The sequence below is a fragment of the Anomalospiza imberbis genome, chromosome 2 (genome assembly GCF_031753505.1).
Source record: "Anomalospiza imberbis isolate Cuckoo-Finch-1a 21T00152 chromosome 2, ASM3175350v1, whole genome shotgun sequence".
Taxonomy (NCBI): Eukaryota; Metazoa; Chordata; class Aves; order Passeriformes; family Viduidae; genus Anomalospiza; species Anomalospiza imberbis.
Genome location: NC_089682.1, coordinates 38,506,793 through 38,528,204, shown reverse-complemented (window position 1 = coordinate 38,528,204; position 21,412 = coordinate 38,506,793).

The window sequence follows — 21,412 nt, the reverse complement described above, 5'->3', positions numbered from 1 at the left end:
GTTCTCCATATTTAACATTTAAATTTTTTTATTGTTATAATTTTTTTATAACAGAGTAGCTGTGTCATTAAAATGACGTTGCATTAGGTAGATGCATAAAACTACAGACTAGAAAGTCTTAAATTGAAGAATATAATTTGAAACTTATAGTCTGAATTAAACAAAGCATGATTAGTCTTTCACTTGCCTGCTGACCTCTTAATGACTGTGCTGATAACTATCAGTGCAGAGAGTCACTCCCTTCTTTGTAGCCTGAGAGCTTGACAAGAAAATGTTTTCAGTTGATACACACAGGAGGAAAAAAAAAAGAAAAAGAAAAAAAGAGGAAAGAAAGGGCTGTATAAACATGTGGGAACAATGAAGCAAACGGCTGTGTCTGATAATTCTGGTCACTAATTTCCAAACTGAAGAGCAAGTAGTAAATCCTAATAGCCACCAATGGATTTTAGGTAGTATGGCTCAGGAGACACTATAAAAATAAAAATCCACTAAGAAGTTTGTGAAGTTTTCTTTCAAATTCTAATCTTTTCTTAGGTCTCTGAATAGCCAGAAAATGTAACCTCAATTTAGTAAAACCTGCAACAAAAAATGACAAAGGATGAAAAATAATAGCAGTATTCAGCACCCTCACTTATAGAATGGTCTTGCATATGATTACTTTACATTCTTTGTTTGAAAGGTGATAGAATTTAATTCTGTTCTTTTTGTGGAGAGTGTATGAAAAATTTATTTTAAGCGAGACCTTTAGGAAGCTTTACTTTAGTGCTGTTAAAACTTTAACTTTGAATGGAACAGCCTGGAATGTTAATCTTGAAATTTGCTTCAGGAAAGTGCAGCATTTTCTGAGATGGGCCTCAAAGTAGGAAAAAATTGATTCTGCAATGATTCCTTTTTACTACTACTTTGTTTCTGGTATACTAAATGGTTGATGTAATCACTCAATCTGATGTTGTTGCAAGAGAAGGAAAATTGATCAATATATCATTATTGATCAGTTGCTTTCTGATTGGCTTAGCAAATCTGAGTGTTATTTCTAGCCTCACACAACCAATCCAGCCTATCCAGGGCTAATCTAAATAAATGTTTGTCTCTTCTAATTCACAAGGTTACAAAATAAATAGATTATAGATAAAGGAGGTGAACAATAGAATAATTCCATATACGCATATATGAAAGCAGGTAATATGTTCTTAAAATTGGGCATTAAATTAAAATCACATTAAATCTCAACATGAAATAAGGGTACTTTGCTTAGTCACAGTCACAGCAGTGCAAGAACCTCTCCATTCAGCTCAATTTATACAAAGCCTTTTAAAATTAGAGTTTCTAGGAACCATGTACTAGAACCCTGAGTATTTTGGTATTTTCCCATTAAGTTCATTTAGGTGTTTTATTAATGAAGTTCTCTAACATAGATTGAAATACTTCACAGCATTATAAAAGGGCATGTTGCAGCTGAAGCATTTAGCACAGTCCAATGAAATAATATTGGGGCCATAGTCCAGTGCTTTACCTATTTTTGATACATTCTTTTCATACTTTGTGAATCACATTGAATAAATGTTTATGATTATGTGAGTGCATTTTCTCTTACCTCAGGACCCTTATTTGCTCGTTGCCCATGGAGCAGTCTATTTGGGGGGTTTTTTGTTGCTCCCCCCCCCGACGCTCCAAGTTGTGTAAAATGGATTTTAATACCCAGTTAATTAAGAAACTAACCAGCAAGCCGTGATAAATGCATCAGCTCAGAGTGCTTTTAACATCCAACTTGAAACCTCTAGAGGTTAAAGTGCTGAACATCTAGTTCTTTTATCAATTGCATGTCTTTCCCAGCGTGGCTCTGTGTGGAATGACATCTGATTGAGAAACTGTCACAGCACAACTCTGTTTCTCATTGGGTTTTTTTTAGTATATATGCAGGGCCACAGAAATGTGTGGGAAGAAGGGTCAGCAACATTTGTGTAGCTCAGCCTGAAAGGTCAGATTATTTCAGCCCAACTCAGGTATCATGTGTTTGAACTAATGTAATTACCACATTATCCCATTATGTCAACAAAAAGAGGTGTCAGAAGCTGATTATCTTGCTGCTCCATTGTTACCCTCCTTCATCTCATTTTCTTTTCCTCAGTAAAGTCTTTTAAAGATAAATAAATTGATTATCAATTTTTTTTACTTGCATGCATCTTGGGTTTTAGTCACTGTGAGTTAATTTTTATGCTAGAAATTACTTTGGAATGAGAATGGAGACTTAAAGGCTGTATTGCTAAGGACTGATCTTTTTTGGCTTCAGGCACAGCTGAGAATTGTTGTGTGCAGAGCAGATTATAGCAAAACCAGATTGTTTAGGCCAATCCAAAGCAGCAATTTATAGCCACTTTGTGAGTTCATGGTCTCTTGATCACAGACATCGTAACCTGCTGAGATACTCCCATATTCTCCTTTAAGAAAAGCCAATGAAAGACAAAGTTATGCTTCAATACATGCACCAGGAACTTCCCAAAACCTGGTTTCCTCAGACAGATGAATAACTGCTCTTGGAAACCTGATGGCCTGGGTCACACACCTATTTTAAGCGGAGATGAAATAATAGTCAGTGTTCAGTACTCAATATTCAAAAATCTTTAAGTGACAAGCAGCAGTGTGAAGGAGCTCACAGTTACTGTTTCAAACCTGTGGATTGATTCCTCTCCTAGAGTCTTAGTCTCCAAATCCTCCCAACAGCCTTTCACCTCATCTTCCTGCTGATGGGTGTTATTTCCTCTAGCCTATTCACTGACTTATTTTATGGAACATAAAGTTATTTTAGTTTTTATGAGCGTTCTGCTTTCTGGGGCCAGATGTTCTCCCTGGCTTTGGAACCTCATGGCCCTTGTTGGACTATGAAAAAGTGACCAGATGTTACCTAAGGACATTTCCATATGTCCATATGTTCATGAGATGAGAGAGCTCACCCAATATTCCTTCTCCTCCTGCTAGTTCATCTTCAGGTGGTCAGAGAGGTGTGAATGATGTTGCACTATCCCCTGTTTAGGCCATAGATTTTCCGGATTCTGTTGTAATAAACATTGTCATGACCAGTCCAGGTGGGTTCAGAAAGGTGTATCCTCCACAGTTTCTTTCCTAGGGGAGGAATGGATTTGGAGGGCTGGGATTTCAGGGCTTGGCCAAAGTGGTGATAAGAGAAGACAAATTTTCACAACAGTAAGTGAACACCTACCTCCCTGTTAACATAAATTCTCTCCATTTTCCTCTCTTTCTCTATTAAATTTAGGGATTCATGTACTGCTGTGAGTCGCAAGAATAAAAGAGAGGGAAACTCACTGTAAATCAGGCTGAAAAGAGCATAAAATATGGGTAGAGAAAATCTAGCTAAGAGAAAAGGGAGGGGCATCTTTAATACACTTGTGTATATTTAAAACATGTTCCAGCCAGTTAAATGCAGGTAAACCTCAGGAAATTATAAAAAGCCTAGGATACATCTGTGCTTTATGAAGTAACATAAAGGACAGGCAGCCTGTTCCTATCTACTGTCTGCTTATTACTGGGCCTGAGGATAAAAAGCGGTTGCAGCTTTCTAATCTTCTTTTTTCAGTCTCAGGAATCTCGAATTTTAGACTTGAGCTCTATAGCCAAGTGGGACTGACCTGCAAGCTCAAATTAGTAAATTTATTGATGATTATTTAAATTATTAATTAAATGCATTTTGTAGCATCTTAATTTTCCTTCTGACTCCTGATCTTCTAGCATGTATCCAGCTCATTTTTACAAAAGAAAAGGAACTCAAAACAAAATCCAAGACTTTTGCAGATTGCAAACTCTGAACTTGTGAATCTTCATTAACAGTATAAAAAATCGCTGTGAGATTCACAGCAAAGTCAGAGAAGATTCCTCATTATTCTTTATATACAGTTGAGAAGAATTTATGTCAGTCATAATGAAAACAAAGAGATGACCAGGTGAATTTCGAGCAAAACAGCTTTTTGTCAGCTTAGTAGAGATGAAAACTCCCCAAGGGACCACTGAGAACACAACTGGCCACCAGTTGCCATGCGCCAGTATATTGAAGGTCACAACAGTTTCCTATAAAATAGTTCCTTCTTTATTCATGCACGCTATCTGCTGAAACCACAAAGAGACTTAAACATAAATTGTGGGGTTGATACATGTAATAATTGACATAATTGATAAGCTAATAATGTTTTATATTACACCATTTTTTGGAAAAAATACATTCTTGGACATTTCCAGTTATGCCTTGGGAGGTGCCTAATATAATCTGTTTCTTCTGTCTTACCTCTTCTTCAGCAGCAGTTCCTTACCATGTGGAAAGGCCAGATGAAAGAGAAACAGCAGGGCTGTGGAGGCTGAACCTTTTCAAAGGGGTTACAGCTGGGGCCAGGTGCTTCCTCCCACTTTCTCCCATACAAAAGAAATTGTTTTGGTGCTGCCCATCTCCAAATTTGACACAACCCTGGCAGCTGTTGTTTAAATTTCAATTTAAAGTAGCCACGACTAATTAGAACAAAATAGAAGGGATGGAGGTAAAGGAGGCAGAGGGTTGGGTTGGATTTGGACTGGGTGATTTTGCTGGGCACCAGGCATTGCTGTGGGGGTCTGATCAATAGCAACAGCAATGAAACTGAAAGATAATGTGGGATCTGCCCTAGGAGCATGGGGAGAAACTTTACAGCATACATATTTTGTACTAGGAAATACCAAGAACTAGGCATGACCAGACCTGAATGCATCGTCTTTGTAATTCTCACTTTAATAAAAATCTGTTCCTTAGACAAGGTAAGTAACAGGGAAGGTTATTTTATATAACGGTGAGTAATGAATAACTATAAGTTGAATTCAAGACCAGTTCTTCTCCAACTTGAATTATTGCAGCAATGTGGAATTAGCCTATTTAAAACCATGACACTACATTGAGAACCATGTGAGTGGGATTCTAATGAGATGGTTTAAGATCAAAAATTTAAAGCAAAAAGAAATCTTAGGTTTAGTTAAAAAAAAAAAAATCTGTTTTTTGGCTTCCACTTTGAGTTAGATAAAATCTTTGAATTTTTCAGATTTCTTATAAAAAAACAGCTACATTTGATTTCAAAATATGAAATCAACTTATTTCCTACATAGCTAAAATATTTTGCTTTCTGTGGTAATTTTTTTTTTTTTTTTTGCAAAAGCTACTTTCTAGATTGCCATTCACTTATTCTAAATGTTTTTACTTAAATGCCAAGTGAGAACTAAAAATCCCCTAAATTTCAGCTGAGTTGTTAATTTTTGACTTCACAAACTCAAATTATTCCAAGTTTGGGTGAAGCTGTGCAGATTGTAGAAGCATGTCAACCACATCTTAAAAGTATCCTGAGTTTGGAAGTAGGTGGTGAAAGTCATTTTACAAAACCACTTAAATGAATGTCTCCATGTATCTCTTTTCCCAAGAGCCCAGATTTTTCAAGATATTATCACTGAAGCAATGCAAATTCAGGAATATTCATCCATCACAGGAAACACCAGAAATACCTGCTGAAATCTGTGTTACAGTCAGGTTTGGGTTTTTTTTTTTTTTTTTTTTTTTTTTTTTTTTTGTTTGCTTGTTTTCTTTATTCCCTAAATACATTTCTAAATCGATGCTTAGCTAATAACCCATCATTAAATCTACAAGCTTATCATTTCAGCTTGTGAATGCTGTTTTGAGGTAAATGAGGCTATTTTTTCCCAATATTATAGCAGTGAAAGTGTGCAATAGAACAGTCATTTACCCCATAGCATTCTGCAGAAATAGAATCCCACACTTTCTGCAGTACATTTTTAATGCCCATTTTCCTGAAATCCTGGCTCCTGATGATGAAAGCTGATTTACAGCAGGAACTCACCCTCTTCAGGATTATTGTCAATAAATGTGAAGATGTAATTTGAGTGATAATGAAAGAACATTTTATTGAAAATCTCCAGAGAGTCTGTTTCACAAGATATAATTGGAGAGGGGCTAAGATTCTCCTGCACCAATTTCCAAATTTAGCATCTCAGCCATCAAGATGTGTATATTTTAAAACTGTCTAGGGGGAAAAAAGCCTGTAATATGATCAATAACAGTATAAGATTAGAATCTGCAAAAATGGGGATGTGGAGGGGACTGGAGAAGAGCTCAAACATTTCAGCGTAGAAACTACATAAATTTTGTCAATGTAGTCCTAATTTTCATTTTTATCCGTATGTTTGAAACTGCTGGGACAGACCTTCATATTTTTCAAATTGTTAAGCTGTACTGACTAGCTTGGTTTATATAGACAGAAGATGCTGCAATTTTTATTTTTTTTTTAATTTTTATTTTGGTAGGAAAAGCTCCTACAGTTTGTTGTTAGAATGTGAGTTTTTCTTTTTGACGCTTATGTTTCAGGTAATACGGTGAATACCCAAAATCCTCCTCCCTCTTTTGTGGATCTAAGATCACATCTGGAAAAATTTTTAACAACTACTACACCTTGCCAGTGTATTTTCAGAGTTTATAATGGAGGAATTGCAAATTTTTCTCTGGTTGTAAGTTTGCTTCCTTATGCCGTTTAATTCTTTAACATTTTGGGCCTAAATGATTTGAGCCTTATTTGTCCCTGAAATGGCCTCATTTCCTTCTTCATTAATGCTTTGGTCCCAAAAGCTGAAGCTAGAGCTCATCATTAAAGAGGACAAGAGATTACTGGCTTTTCACTGAATAGGAATTTCGTGGATGGAATCTCTTTTTCTCTCCTGCCCCAAAATAATTCAAATCAATACACTCTTGGTCCCATTTCTTTCTTTTAATCTAAGCTTTTGTGTAAGAATAGAAAGGCTGGTATTTGAGAGTGAGGAGTCATTTAAATTCCATTTGTCCATTGATTTATCTTTTTTTTTTTGGTGTTGATGAAAAACTCTTTTAATTAATGTAATATGTTAATAAAAATTATTTTTCAATGTTATCCATGATCTTCACTTTACAAAATCTAATATCCTTAAAGTTCTTCCTTTAATACAGACTGAAATTAAATTAACACTCACATTGCAAGATCAGTGAAATTTAGAAATTATCATTAGCTTTCTAAATGATGAGTATTATTTTTCTTGGATACACAAACCAGATTTTCTATAGTGAGGAATCTATTCTATTAAAATTTGAATTAGTTGTGATTTTTTTGGGGGGGGCCTCATTAACATTATTAACAGAACAACCTTTTCCATGTTTTTAGAAGGGTACCAGTGAGGAAGTTTGATTATGTAGTACAAAAATAAATTGTATTCTCTCACTTTTCTGCTCCCTTTATCCTGTTATTTTTTTTCCTCAGAAAAACCAGAACCAAAACAAAACAACAACAACAAAAAAAAACCACAACAACAACAAAGAAATTTCCTTCTTCCTTCTGGTTTCAGATACACTATCTTCAGGCTTCTAGGCTTAAAGTAAATATTCTTTTTTATTTGTAAGTACAAACTTTCATGCAAGTAAAAAAATGAAAGTATTCTAAATTATTGTAGCTGATAACAGGGAAAGGATTTTGGAGTATTTTTTTACAAAATGCACTTACAGTCTGCTTTGCTTCAAAGGCTGAAAGCACAGAAAATTATCTGTTTTAAAGACCTTCAGTCAATTTTTTCCCATATGAAACTTCTCTTTTTTTTCTTTACTCTACCTACCTGTAGAAGGAGGCAAATGGTTAAAATTTATATTCCTAAATCATACTAGAGCAACCTGAGCACTAAATCCAGATATAATGGTAGTGATATCTCTGAAATTCTGTCCAGACATTGAGAAATAACGCACAGTACAGGTGCTTGACACTTCACGTCCTGAGAACAGATCTGCTGCTGAGCAAACCTGTGTGAAATGCACACAGTTCAGATAACTTCATTTTCTGCTGCTATTTTTACACAACAGGTAAAGCCACCCTTGTGAATTCACACAAGCAGCTGTTTCTCGTAGTGGCCATTTAGCATTTTTTAGTCATGGGTAGTGAGGAAGAGTTATTTTATTTCCCTTTGAGGGTTCCCACAATGCCTCATAGTCATGGGCTGTTGGGAGTCCCTACAGTAGCCTTTGTAAGCATCACATGAGGGCTGCTCATTTTCATCTATATGGTGTTATGTTAGTCTTGTAATGCCATTCACTATTGAAAATGTATGCATGGCACAATGTTGGACATTTCATTCAGTGGTGGTGCTGGTAGGGTTGTTGGTGGGCATCTTTCCTCTTTCTTTATTAATAAAACATTTAATGGCTGTGGAATACTAACATTGCCATAAAAATGACCAAAAACAGTTTGCCAAATGGGAAGCTGGATGGGAAATTAATGTGTGTTAGCTTGATGAAACTGAAAAGTTGTCTGGACAGACCACCTGAGCATATGGAAAAGGGATTTTGCAAAATATGGATTCTAAAGGACTCCACTGTACCAAGAGATAGAGCATCCATCAAATTCTTCAAGCAGATCCTGCTGAGCTTCAGCAGGACTAGTTTGCTTTACCTTAGCCTTGACTTTCTTAGACCTTATCTAGTTCTTGTAGGAGCCACAATCCAGACAAATCAACTGCAAATTACTTGGCAGTGAGTGTAATTTAATAACCATTGATTTAAATCCCTTTCTTATAAAACAGTAAAATGTTGCATTGATGTGAAACATGGATGACCAACCTTCAGTATGGGCAGAAAGGAGAGGAAGAAAAAATTATAGTTGTCTTATAATTTCCCTTACATCTGCCATGCTAAAGAGTATCTGGGAATATCTGGACAACCTTTCCATTTTGTTGTGGTGGATATGGCAAAAGTAAAAAATGTGTGAGTAATGGTGCTGTTCTACAAAGAGCTTGGTTTTTAATTGGGCCAAGTTTTAGGAAGATGCTAAGCTATATGAAAGAGGTTTTCATTTTCGATCTATGCACCCGTTGGGTAATATTAATATCTGAGAGCTGCTCGGGGTGTTTCTGCCCTGCTTTGTTGAAAAGAATGTGTGAGAGCATCCTGGACCTCCACAGCCCATTTTTACAATCCAAATATCACAGGAGGCATGAATTTTACACGTGAAATTGTGTGACAGGATCATGAAAGCTGAGTGCCTGGAACAACTGAAAGAAGTTACAATATTGTTTTCCAGTTACATCAAAACTTCCCGTCCCAACAAATTCATATACCTGGCTATACACACACAAACACACATATATTTATAAGACTTAGGCAGGAAGCTAAGTACCAAGTAATTGTTATTGTGGAGATAGAGCTGCTATGATTGTAACTAACTGCTTTTGGACAACTGATTTTTTCCAGAATTGTTGGTATGCATGAATAAGGTTTTGTTATTTGCTTCTATATTATGCCCATTTATATTATGAACCTATTTTGAATTTTTGTTGTTTCAGAGGGAATGCTTGTGTCACCAGATAAGTGAAATAGCTGTTCAGTTTTCCTCAGGTTTTCTATACTCAGTAAAGAGAGTCAAAACCTTCTCTGAACTCTCCTGCAGAGGATGTTGTGGTGGTTTGGGTTTTTTTTTTTCCTCTCTCCTGATCAGGATTTTATGGAGAGTTTTTAATTTGGTAAGCTGAAAAGGTAGATAATGGTGGTGGGAATATTGACCCCTTATTTTTCATCTCCTCCACTGAAGGACTTTTCTGAAAGGTCAAATAAACTTTTGAATGTTTGGATTTTTTTCATATTGTATGTTGTTAAACACAGACACACACATGAACTTAAGTTTGTTCATTATTAATGTCTTCAAATATTTAAATAATTGAGCTCTCTTATGAATCCAATATCAATTACTACAGAGACACTTTATTTCCCTGATATCCCACTCCTTACTTGGTTACAAAGCTGTTCAGCACAGTGACACTTTGTCAAGTCACTGTGACAGAACATAGCATTGAGAGGGAAAATCCCAACTCCTAAGGAAACATATTAAAATTGACAAAAGATGAAGAACAGAGATCTTAAAACCAAAATAAAACAAAAAAAAATCCAAAGCTGAATGGGAAACAAGGACAAAGACAGGATGTAATTAGGATATGATTGTATGGTTTTTTTTTCTATGCAAATTTCAGTGAACAATGGTAGTCTTCAAAAGATGTCATTGGGGGATTTTTTTTATTTTTCCACAAGAAAGGAGTGATAAATAAATTGTAGGTATTTTGTCAGAATGAAACACCATTGCCATTTTTTTAAATTATTAAAAACTAATATTATTGTGCAACAACGTGTTTCCGTATTGTATAGTGAATATTTTCCTTTTTAAGCCTCTCCCTTTAAAGACTTGGCAAGTAAGGTCAGATGCCTCTTAATGGAAATAGAAATGAAAAGCACTACCTCATTGATTTCTTCTCCTCATCCAAAAATGAGATTGGTTTTTTTTAAACTCTCTGCCTCATCATGATGATTTCAGATAAGCACCTCCATAATAACAGACTAGTATGGAGAGGTATAATGCTTCATTTCAACTATATTCTACAGTAAGTTTATCATTGATTTAATTCACTGCCATGAGAGTGGCTACAGTTGCTAAGAGGAACTCTCATTGAAAGAATTCATCAGTGCATGGAAGACAGTGAACCAAATTCATCCCTGCTATAAATCATCCAACATTATTGGAACTGTCTTAGGAAAAAAAAAATAGTCCCACTCCATTTATCCATTACTCTACAGAAGGATACCTTTCTTAAAAGTTATTTTCCTCTTTGTTGCTCTGCTACTTATATATTTCAGTCACTGAGGAGGTAAAGTGAATCGTACAGATGAAGTTGAATATTTGACACCTACTTCATTTATGGAGAAGATCTTATGCAAAGGAATATAGCCCTGAGCATTTTGCTCTAGTTGACTCATGAGACAAAGTCTAAGCTTTCCCTCAGAGACTGTAAGATAAGGGAATGAAAGCAAGATTTTACAAAAATATTAGTTTAAGAAAGTTCTCCCATCCATTTAATAGAAACTATGTTTCTGCAGCAGTTCTCTAACTCATGTGGCTGAAGTGCTCATAAATAACTGTTCCTCAAAATGTCACCGTCAATGAGGGAAAATTACTGTTCCTGTTACAGTAATATGTTAACAGGTTTGATGAACACTGCAAGCTGAGATAGTCATCTAACCATCCCACTTAAAAGAAAAGTATTTTTGCCAAAAAAGATGTAGTTCTTCAATTATGTTTCTGATAGCTTGCTTATCATCTTGGAAAGGGCAAGTTATAACAGGATTTTCATTCCTTGCACAAACAAAGTTAGCCAGAAGTTAAACTCAGGGTGAAATACTTGGTGGTGAGTACAAGAAAGGCAATTGGTTCCTATTTACTTTGTTCTTAATAATAACTATGAAAAATAAAATGGGCAGAGGGGAAAAAACTGCTCTGAAGTGTAAGACAGTGCTAATAATCAAAGTAGTCCTTCAGTAGACTTAATATAGGTCTATGTCACATATGAAGTGTGCATCTCTAAATTAATGCCTCTTTTATTGATTATAAATACTTAGCATAAGAAAGGTCTAAAAATTCACATCTGGGAGTGTGTTACTCTGTTCCCTAAACTAATGGCAGTTAAGAACATTTTATTCACTTTGAAATTCTACTTTTACTTCCTATTCCCCTTTAATACACAACTTTATACTTACAGAAATCTGTCAGTCATCAAGCACTTAAAAACTGTCAGAATAATAGCAAAAAGACAGTGAGCATTTTTAAAATACACTTGTCACTAGTATGCTATGTAAGGCAAAAGTTTAATTAGCATTTTGCTGTTCGGATTAGTGATGTATTGACAGCACACTGATTACATACTGAGGAAGAGCTCGCATTTTTGCTTCTGCATCCAGCCAGCCTGACTTCTGCTTTTGCACAGCATAAAGCACAAATCCATTCATTCAGCAATATTTCAATCTGACATTTTCTGTTCTAATGGAATGAACCTACTTTATTCTTTAAGAAATACATCATTGAAAATTAACTGCCTAAATGGGCAATTAGATTTTCAGTGGCAGAAAATAATCTCTTATATCCATATGAGATTTCTTTCCCCCCTTCCCTCTGACATGCTGTGTGCTTTATCCTGTAGAGGGTGCAGTACACAAGAGTTTAGGTGAGTGTTCAAGGAAAAAGTGGACATCAGCTCTGAGAAACCTGTGTGGGACAATATGTAATCAAATGTTGTTGATGCAGCAGCGACCTTCCTCGTGTTCAGCCCTGCTGCTGAACACTCTTCTCTTTCTGTGAATCTGGGTTCAGTCAGAGCTGCTGGAAAACCACCTGGAAAATCTGTTACACAGAAGGAGAATGTGAAGGACCCATGATGACACAAGGCAAAGCCTCTGTCAGTAAACTCACCTTAACTCCTTCAATATTAAATAGTTCCTTTTGGCTATTTTGTGTAAAATATGTATTCAAATGCTTCGCTGAAACACAGCCTATATTGCTTGCTTCTTTTTGAAGGCAAGATCTACTGAAGACATAAAAATCTGGCATTGGAGATTCAGATTTAATAAGATGTGATGTTTCTCTATATTTTTCTTCTCTACCCCAAATTACGAAAAAAAAAAAACACAAAAAAAAAATCTAAGATGCCACATAAGTTCAAGTCTTCAGAGAAAGACTCTACCACAAATGAACCTTGTCCTGCAAGCTTAAGGGAATGAAGGTAATTATTCCATCTTTAAAAGGTCTGAATAATTTTATCACCCAGCTGGAAAGCAAAAAAAAAAAAAAAAAAAAAAGAAAAAAAAAAAAAAAAGAAAGTTGGCTTAAGAGAACTAAGGGGAAAATTTATTTTGAATGACAGTTCCATCTAAATGACAATACATATTTAGCTGCAGGAGTAGTTTCACCCAAGCTTCTCTCAAGAGAATTGGAAATCTCATGGTGATTAAAATAAACCTTAGATTAGACAACATTCCTGATTTGTTTTTCACTGACAGGAGAAAGTGTAAACAGTCCTACAGCAAATATTTTAACTGGTAGTAGTCCAAAGTGATTAAAAAAATAATTCTAGTACCATAATGTTTGCTAGAGTACTTAGTGATGTTTGAGTGCTGCATAAAACAGTCATCATACTGCCTCGGCTCATCCAAAGTATTGTTGGATGAGTGGGGTGGAATATATTGAAATGTTGATCATGTCACACATTAGCGAGCTGCGTATTGACAAGCAGCTTCCATACTCAAGGTGTTGATTTTGATTTCTTGTTAAGCCCTCCCAGTGATTTGTGACTAATCTATATCTAATTTAAAGTATTCAATAGAATCTCCCACATCTCTATTTTGAAGACCATCTTCTTTGATAGAAATGCTTCTGAACTTTATTACCCCCTGATTACAGTTAAGCATGTTGTGTATAAGCCTTGAGAGAGCTTGTCTAACAACACATAATTAGTTTGATAGCCAGTCCTATTAGAAAATCCACAACATTTTCTTCCCCACCTATCAGTTTTATGGTCTGTGACTGCTTCATGGGAATTGCAACATGAGAAATTGTAAAACAAGCGTTAAGATGAAATTGAATAACGTTATTTACTTGTGATTGCAACTATAATTGTTTAAGTATTAGCAACATGTAGTCTTCAAAAGCCTGACTCTCTGATGCCTGTTTGATGTCGTGATTGCCTCACCTTGGGACTGTGGTACCAATTTTAACGTTTCTATTTCCCTCATTATTGAATGCAGCTTTGATTAATGTGAATGGTATTGGCCAGGATGCAGGAACACTCAGTTCTTCTTAGGAAAGCTGCAAATTTATCTCAAAAATCCTACAAAAGCTTTGTTTGTAAGAAAAAAATAATTTAAAAAAAGTCTTTTAAAGCAAAGTTTTTTCACAAGACTAAAGTTTATATAAACCATCATCAAATTAAAATTATAATAGCAAGAACAATAAAAATAAAATATTGAGAGGCATAAAATATTATAAAAATAGTCTTTTCCCTGCAATTTTTTTGCAAGATGAGGAAAATATGAGAAAAAGGGCAAATATCTTCCCCCTCCCTTCTGTTTGGAATAAAGATTTGAATGACAGAAATTAAGGAAAACCATGGAGAATAACTGTGGCCCCCAAATTGAATGGCATGGCCACTGATCATTATGTGAATGTCTGGGAGGGGCTCGATTCAGAATACAGCCCTGAATTTACATTCAGAAGGTGAATCTGTCTTTTCAGCAATATGCATGCTGAATAGAGATGGATGAGAGCAGGGGCTGGGATTCCTTAATCTCTCACTTCTACCTGCTGAGAGCTACCAGATCAGAGCCTGTCTTCCCCCAGCAAACAGCAATTGTTTTATACAAAGTGAAACAGATTCACAGAGCAGCTCTGGCAGCACTCACCTGCTGGCTGGCCTCACTCCTGCAAGAAGCCTTAAGTCCATCCCTCTAAGTGGAAGAGGGAAGCTCTAAGCTTGAATATCTTTTTTTTTCTTTTTCTTTTTGTTTTGTTTCAGTTTTACCATGTGGCCTGGAAGGGGATTTATTTGCAAGCAAACCTTCGAGTCTTGCTGAGGCTTAGATGTGAAAACAGCGCCATGAGTCACCTAAGAAAATATTAAGTAACAAAAAATATTGGATGCTTAAATGATTTAATAGACATTTCTCCACCATAAAGCTGTGAATGGGTTACAATTTGAGCACATACACTTAGGCAGCTCTACGCAACAAAAGACTGAATTCCTTGCAAATCTTAAACAGTGTCTCTGAGCAAAATTTGATATACTAGATCCTGATGATAAACTGGTGAGCAGGGGGATTCAGATCATAGATTTCTTCTCACTCACAAAACCAAGAGGGAAAAAATTATCCCAAAATTTTATTACTATTTTGTTCCTGAGCAGTATATAACATTTTATCCATTTAAAAATATATTAGATTTTCATATAGAGTGGGGTTTTAATAAGGTGCTAGAATGTTGACTAGAGTAAAGCAAAATATTTGTTAAAATGGTAATTGATTCCTTTGAGGAAAAAAAAAAAAAAAAAAAAAAAAACAACAAAAAACCAAAACCACAAGCAAGGAGTCAATATATCTTAGAAGCATGTTCAGTATTTCTGTGTGTGAGCCACAGTAAGAGTATTCACAGGGAGTCACAGAGGAAGCTTTGAAGCTTTGAAGCCTTGTGTTGCGAGTGACATTCCCTCAGGGGTCTGCCAGTTCCTGCTGGAGAAGTGAGGATATATGAGAAGCTCTGCAATAACCTTAGTGGCTGTCTTAAGTTGGCTGTGTAAAATATTCTCCATAATGTATTTTGCAAACTGTTGCCAAAAGTAAGCAGAAGTTTTTGCTTTGCAAAATTAAATTAATTTTTTTTCCTATATTCTTTCATTATTAATTATTTCTGAGGAGAATACCCATGATGCCTTAGAGAAGGTAACACTTATTTCTGTGAAGAGAGGAAGCAGAAAGCTCCCAGACTCCACAAAGGGCAAATTAAATGTTGCAGTTAAACCTGTTAAATGCAAATTGTAGTGGGTTGACCATGGCTGAATGCCAGGCATCCACCAAAGCCTCTCCATCACTCCCCTCCATAGCTGGGCAGGGGAGAGAAATTATAACAAAATATTCATGGGTTGAGATAAGGACAGAGAGGTCATTCACCAAATACTGTCATGGGCAAACCAGACTCAGATTAGAGATATTAATTTAATTTATTGCTAGCAAAAACAGAGCAGGATAAAAATAAGACCTTAAAACCACTTTCCCCACCCTGCCCCCCTCCCATTCCTTCCCTGCTCTACCTCCTCCCCTCCAGCAGCACAGGGAGATAGGAATGGAGGTTACAGCCCCATTACAGTTTAAAGTTGGTTAACCAAATACACAAATTAAAAGAAACAAGGGGAAAACTATTATTGCAGCAATTTCCTATATTAATTTTCATTTTTCTTCTAATGTTTCTTCCACTTACTGATCTACTGGATAAACAGAAATCTGCAGGGTTAAAAAAATAGAATAAGATAAATAAAAGGAAAAATAAAATGTTTCTGTACTTTGGGCAAGCAGCGGTTTCAGTATTCCAAGGCTAAGGAAGTTGCTTAGTTTTAAAGCCAGAAATTCTCAGGAGTTCATCTCTCAGAGGAAACATGTAAAGAGTTTTCACAAGGCAAAGAGTGAACATTCAGGACATGAAAGGGACCCATCAATTTACAGGACACCCATTTCCCTCTCAGTCCTTCCCTCCCAGTGCCTGCTGCTTCTGAGGGCTTGTCCAGCCACACACTTCCACAGACTTTCTTGTCTCAGGGGGCTCCTTCTGGGAAAGTGTTGGTGTCCCCTGACAGCCAGAGCCAGGTCACTCAACTTCAGGCAAGTCAAGGAGACAGTGCTTCCTGTCCAGCTGGACCACGTCCCCAGCACCAGCTCAAGGGAAGGAAACTGCCAGGAACATAAGGACACTGAGCTATGCAGTGACCTCATTGTCACAAAACTTGAGAGCAGAAGATGCCAGGAGAAATAAGGTTTTGGAAAAGGTTATATATGTTCTTCTGGGTGTAGATGTGAGTGCTAAAAATTGTCTGCCTATAGTAGCTCGTGAATTTTCAGCAGGTGCAACCATTCTGCACAGCTCTGACATTTATACTACAGCTTCATAAGATAATTTAAAGCCAGACCAATTAGGCCATGTCTGGATTTGCCAATGTCTTAACCTTACCTCATTTTTCTGCCTGAAGTGTCAAGACAGTGTTAAGACTTTATATTTTCTTAGAAGCAGTATAGAGTTGGGTAGCTTAGAAACAGGAAAGACTAATTTCTCCATTTCTCCAGGATTTCTAGATGCCCCATGTCCCTGTTGAAACTGAACTGCCTGGTAAATGGAATTTCTCATCTGCTGAGATGCAGAAGTCCTAGACATATGTCCTGCCTTCTATATTATCCATCCATCCATCCATCCATCCATCCATCCATCCATCCATCCATCCAATTATCTGAAAATTCAAAGATAGAAGTATGTAAGCCCAAACTTTGACCATATTGCAGGAAGCTAGAATATTACAAAGATTTTCCTTAATATGTGTCTGGTATAAAAGATCAAGGGGGTGGTGGTAAGGGATTTTCTTGTCTCTACGAATCGTATTAGGAAAGAGTGAGATTGGAGGTATTTCCCTTGGGATTGTCCCAGTTTTGTACCATGCTCATGGCATGTGTTCTGTGGATCATCTGGAGAATTATGAGAGACAGAGTGGCTGAGATGTTTAGGAACTGGAAAATTTAAAAGGTTAGCACAAATTTATTATGCAGAGATTTCACCATTTCACTCATTTTCCACCAGTTTCCTCCTTTTTCTCTCTGTCTGGCGCCAAACATTTTCTTATAAAAATGGAAGTGTAGGTTAAGATACTTTTTGTGGTTTTGCTTGGATTTTACTGACAGATAAGTGTGGGCTGTGCTTTGGTGTGGCTCAGTGCCAGAGCAATAGTGATTTCCAATGCCAAACTGCAGCACAAGGCTATTTTGAATGACAGACTAAAGTGTGTGTAGGGATGTGGAAACAGGTGGTCTGAGATGTCTGATATCAGCAGAGCATCTGGTCACTGGAGTGTGACTGCACTGTGCTTTGTACTCCTAATCTAGAGTGGTACCAGCATTCAGTGAAGAAACTGGCATCTTCTCCAAACCTATCATTTTGTAACCTGTCCTGAGAACCCAAATACATACCAGTGTTTGTTTCATGGCTAAAAATACTCCAGCCAGTCTATAATTTCTTCATCTGTATTCCTTAAATGGCTAGAAATCAGATTATGTTCCACTATGCCAGAATCGGGTTTTGCTTTCTTTTGTAAAGACACACAGCTATTACAAAACATCTCAATAATTTTTAATCTCTTTGTGCACTTATAAGTAACTGGATAAACATGCTTTTATATCTGCCTAATTTTGCCATCTCTATTAATATTAAGCATATTAAATCCATAAAATTATTAAAATATCCTTTGAGGGAGAATTTCCTTTCTCGCTTTGCAGTCAAATGCTTGTTAATAACAATTTATCACCAGTATTAAGACAGTAAAGAAGTAAAGGCTTGAAAACACAAGAGTTTGTCACGCACTGAAAGATGATAAATAGGCCATGGTTTAAAGTAGCAATATTTTTCAGTCAGGTTTTCATTAATAATGTTTTCCTTTAGAGTGTGACTCTTCTACCAACATCTGTGTAAGAGAGATTTTTTGGCTTACTGTAAGGGTGAGAAGGACTGATGAGGAAGTCTATCATGTTCTCTGCGTATAAGATTCCAGAGTATCCCTACCCACATTAAACACAGACCTAAAAACTTTTAAAAAACACCCCAAAAAACAAGTCTCAAATAATTGATGAGGCAAATTCTATTTTACATTGTTACATGTCCTCTGTTACTCTGAGGACAAAGTTAATTTTGTTGTTTCTAATCACAGCTTGCACAAGAATACAGCACCTGTGAGGATTGTCCAGAAAGGAATAATAGTGTTAGCACCATTCGTTTGTCCTTGTAATCAAATTATAGTAATATCAGGGTGATTCCTGATGAATATGTATCTTATTAAAAAAAAAAATCACAGATGCACCATTATCAGGTATTCCTTTCTGTTCATGGAAAGGAAAATTATTCTGTAAAATACAGCCACTGATTGTATAACCTCTGATTGCAGAGATCATTGCTTTTCATTGTTCAGAGCTGAAGATCTTTGGTAGGGAGTGCAGGACTCCAGGACGGTTTGGACGGATGAGAGATCTCTGAAGTCAGGTCTTAGAAAATGCGGTTTATTAAAAGGGGGGAAAGGCCCTGCTTGGAGTTACCAGGCGCAACTCGTAGCAGGCACAGGGAGAGAGAAGGAGGGAGAGAGAGGGAGAGAGGGTTCTAGGTGAGGGTACCAGGGGAAGATCCAAGAGAGCGTCTGGTCCCTCGGGCACACCTTATCAGGGGCTTCAAGGTGGGCTGGAACAGGACTTGGGCCAATGGGGTCACAGATACCTGATACTTCAGGGGAGGGTCACAGGTGTGGGATGAACCATACATTGGGGGGTGAAACAGAGCATTCCATTTGACCTTTGGACCCATCTGCAGGTAAAGGGCATTGTTTAATCAGAAGGGGGGATTGCTTTCAACCTGGCTATACTATTGTTTTCTAGTTATTCAGTAGTCAAGGTTTATTATTTCAAATCTAGTTCTCATCTCAATGTCTGTATTTTCCAAATCTTTTGCCAGGCAATCATATTTATAAGGTTTTCCTATTTCATCTTCCCCAACAATCTTTCCCTTAAATTTCAGAGATTGCTAAAGGAGATACTGTACAGCTGTTTGCTATAACCATATAACCTGTCCAACCAGTGGCCCGAATTGTCCTATCCAGAACACATTGTAATTTCCAAGGCACAGGTCTAAGGTGTTTAAAAAAACAACCAACAAACAAACAAACAAACAACCAGAAAAAAAAAAACCAAACCTGACCCCCAAACCACCCAACCAAAAAGAAAGCCAAAAAGAAAGCCAAAAACAAACCAACAAAAAAAAATTAAATAAATTGGGGTAAGACAATACTGTTTACAGTAATACAATACTGTTTACAGTACTGCAAGTTTATATTTCTTAGGTGTTGTAAATACCTAATTGGAAAGAGGAGAAGACAGATGCTGACCTCTCTTCAATAGTGGGCAGGAGAGAGATGAGAGCTCAGTTCCAGTCAACTTAAAACATTACAAAGAAATAAGCAACATTTAGTTTCTGTTACAATTTGAGCTCCTCTGAGCCCAGAAGCAAAGCAGAATGTGAGAAACAGGGGGTTCCCCAGCAGACAGAAACCACATTTCTGTCTTTCATTCCAAAATGCTCTTTGGCTGGATTTTAAAATATCATGTCTTGTTTTGCGAGATCGCACTAAGGAATACCTGTCAGCATTTAGAGTTCAGCCTTTTAAGATGGGACAGCATGCAGGTGTGTGCTCTCCCTCCATCAAATGGCTTTGAAATACCAAAGGTCATTACCTGCTCTAGTACCAGAATTCCTGTAACATGCTGGGGTGTTTCAGGTACCTCTGTGTGCTCATGTTAGCTTTTTAATGGTGACAGCTTCATGGAGAAATGACTGGTGGAATGAGTTGTTTCAGGCATTGTCCCTCCTCTTTGACTGTGAAAGATTTTCAGGCTTTTTACTTGGAAGTTTCAGCTATTTTTAAAATGAAGGGCTATTTACATGACAATTATAAATCTTGAAGGAAGGGCACCATCAAGACAGGGTAGCAACAGTGAAAATAAAGACAAATGTGAGTCAATTCACAAAATACATCTCCATTTCTGGAAATCCACTGAAATCAAGCAGCACACTGGATTCAGAAATAGTATGTTCTGATAGGACTCTAAAAATGTAGGTATTTTAGGTCAGTTTAAAGACTTTTTTCCCTCTTTGCACTGTCTTAATGACAGCAGGAAGCAAGAAACATGAGCCAGGGATGGAGAACAGTGTGCAAGACAGGTCTGGTGTGCTCCTTGCTATAGGTAATTTTCAAGCTGTTAGTATAACAATAATTTTAAAATAAAAACCATTACTTGCTAAGTTTTCTCCAAAATTTAATCTAAAGTTTAATCTCTCTGCTTTAAGATAAAAAATAGATTACTTACAATACCTAATTAGGTAGAAAGAGCATTTAGCAGAAGGAATGAGGGAACCAAATTATGAGCAGTTACTATAACAATTAACTGAAACATTAGGATGTTTTGAAAGGCTTATAAGAGGCCAGTGATGAGTGGCATTTCTCAGGGGTCAGTGTTGGGCCTTCAGCTGTTTAACATCTTTATCAAAGCTCTGTGGGCAGCAAATGAAGAAAGGTGATCCCAGCCTTCTACTCTGCTCTCGAGAGATCCCACCTGGAATGCTGCATCCAGCTCTGGGATCCCCAGTATAAAACATGAACCCATTAGAACAAGTCCAGGGAAGCCAAACCATTCCAGGATTCTAGTAAAACAAGACTGATAGATGATAGATGTTAAATATCTGAATAGGTCTGTTTTTTGGGTTTTTTTAAATGCATAAATATATTTCCTTGCCTTTTTAAACAAGGGTATAATCTCTAATATACTTCAGTGCTCAAGCCAAGATCTTACATTATTTTAAAATATTCTTCATTATTTTTTCTGGAGCTGTGTTATGAATTGCATCTTTTATAGAAATGTAACAGCCAGAGTAATAAGTCTGGAACCAGAATTCATTTTGCCTTCTAAATTAGACTTTTATAATAAATGGTAAATTGAAATGCCATTACAAAAAGGTTACCATCTTTTATTACATGAAGTTAAGAACTTAAATTTTACTAATGGTGCAATTTTCTCTGTAATTCATCTTTTACTTAATAGCATATAATTGTTTAAATAACATTTTAGTCCCTGTAAAAAGGAGTTACTGTTAACAAGGAAAGTCTGACTATTAGGCAGCTTAGGAAAAGCTCAGTCGTCTTTTTCAGATATTCA